This window comes from Echinops telfairi, unplaced genomic scaffold (assembly GCF_000313985.2).
Source record: "Echinops telfairi isolate 266 unplaced genomic scaffold, ASM31398v2 ScPeMD7_15;HRSCAF=58, whole genome shotgun sequence".
In the NCBI taxonomy this organism is placed as follows: Eukaryota; Metazoa; Chordata; class Mammalia; order Afrosoricida; family Tenrecidae; genus Echinops; species Echinops telfairi.
In genome coordinates, this window is record NW_022103912.1 from 4,872,207 (window position 1) to 4,874,642 (window position 2,436).

The following is a 2,436-nucleotide window of genomic DNA, read 5'->3' on the forward strand; positions in this document are numbered from 1 at the left end:
CGGAACTGTCAGTCCCGTTGTTTTCTCCTCCAGATTGTTCATCCAGCCTGTCCTATCCAGACAGACCTGCAGAGACCACAACATGCACAAAAACAAGACAGAGAAAAACCAAGCAACAATGTACAACAAAACAGCAACAACATCAAGTCACTGACAAAGAACAAATTAAAATATACCAAGCAAGAAAAGCTTGTGTTTTCCAGTCTAGCCTATTGGGGCACCATGCCCTGCCCCCAATGTCCACCCTCATCATTCCCTGGGGATCTTGCTGCTCCCCTCCCCTGCTGTTCCGCTATTTGTTGTTAATTTGGTCCCAACACATGGTAGTTTTACGCAGTACAGAAACAAACAAACAAAAAACTCTCCCTACTTCTGGACCATTTTCATAATCCTTGTTATGTTTGAATCCATTATTGTGGTCATGCTGTCCAATGATCTATTAGCGGCATTACTCAACATCCTCTACCTTGTACTTTATCAATTGTGATGTTCTTTTCTAGAGATTGGGATTTCCTCACACAGGTAAGTGAGCTGAAATCTTGCCCATCCTTCCTACAAAGAAGTATTCTGGTTGTAAAACAAATGTACTGATGTCAATCAGTTACATTTAAAGAAGTTTCTTAAATATCACGCAGAAAAGAGTGGGTTTATTGTGTTCCCCACATGGTGAGCACACAGTACACCTTTTGGGATGTAATAGAGTTTAAATTCTGAGCACGGAGATTGCTGAAGGCTACAGTTTACCATGGCCACCCTAAATCCACACTGATACTTCAACCTTCCTTGATTTCTCTCTGAACAGCAATGTAAACTTCTTTGCCCTAAGGAAGACTTGAGTTTTCTACAACTTCTCTGGTGGCATAGTGGGCCATGCATTGGGCTGCAGAGCACTACATTAGCAGTTTGAAGCTACCATCTGCTCATAGGGAGACGGATGAGGCTTTCTTTCAGTGAAGATTTATAGTCTTGGAAACTCTTGGGGGCAATTCTGCTATGTTCCATAGGATCCTTATGAGTCAGAATCTACTGAATGTGAGTGAGTTTGCGTATTTATTTGTTTGTGTTTACACTGGCCAGTCCAGGAAGGGGCAGTCTCAAGCTCACTTGGATTGACAACCAATGCCTACGGATGCACCGATCAAGAAATCAAACAAAAATTGCTAAGTAAATCTTTTGCAACTCTGAAACCAACACACTGCCATCAAGATGATTCTAAATCAGGTTACTGTTGTTGTTAGTTGCCAACGACGTGAGCTTCGACCCAGAGTCACCTTGGGCACATAGAAGGAAACACTGCCCAGGCTTGCGCAATCCTCACACATGTTGCACCCACTGTACCACTCATGTTGTTGAGGACTTCCTGCTCCACAAACACACGAGCAGAATGTTCATTGCCAGGAGCTAATCTCTCCTGAGAACTCATCCAGGTATGTAAGATGAGGTCCTGCCTTCCTTGCCTCAAAGGGGCACGCAGATTATACTTTTTCCAAGAGAGATTGATTGATTTTTGTTTTAGAGTCTGTGGTACTTTCAATATTCTTCTATACGACCAAAATTCAAATCAATCGATTCTTCAGTCTTACTTATTCAACATTAACTGTCACATGTATATGAGGCAACTGAAAATACCAAGACTTGGGTCAAGTGCACCTTAAACCTCAAAGCAACATCCCTGGTTTTCAATGCCCTAAAAAGGTCTTGTGCAGCAAGCAGAGTCACCCAATGCAACTTGTTTTTTGATCTCTTGACTGCTGTTTCCATAGTATTGATTATGGATCCAAGAAAGACACAATCCTTGACAACCTCAACCTTTTCTCTGTTAATCATGATTTTATTTATTGATCCAGTTATGAGGATTTTGATGTTCTTGATATTGAGTTTTAATACACACTGATGGCTGCAATCCTTAATCTTCATCAAGTGCTTCATTCAAGTCTTCCTCACTTTCCGCAAGCAAGGCTGTGTCACCTGTATGTCACAGGTTTTTAATAAGCCTTATTCCTATCCTGAAGCCCCATTGTTCTTCATAATCCAGTGGTTTGGAATATTTGCTCAACACATGGATTGAATGTGTATGGTGAGAGGATATAACCCTAACGCACAGCTTTCCTGATTTTAAAGTACGTGGTATTCCCATGTTCTTTTCACACAGATGCAATCAAAATATTTATTTGAAGCAAGAATGGAAAGAATTAGTCTTACTTATTCTGATCACATTATCAGGAAAGCACAATTGCTAGAAAAAGATGATGTTCATGGTAAAGTTAGGTCAGCAAACATGTGGAACATTTTTTTAAATTGTTTTATTAGGGCCTCATACAACTCTTATCACAATCCATACATACATCAATTGTGTAAAACACATTTGTACATTCATTGCCCTCATCATTCTCAAAACATTTGCTTTCCATTTAAGCCCCTGGCATCAGGTCCTCA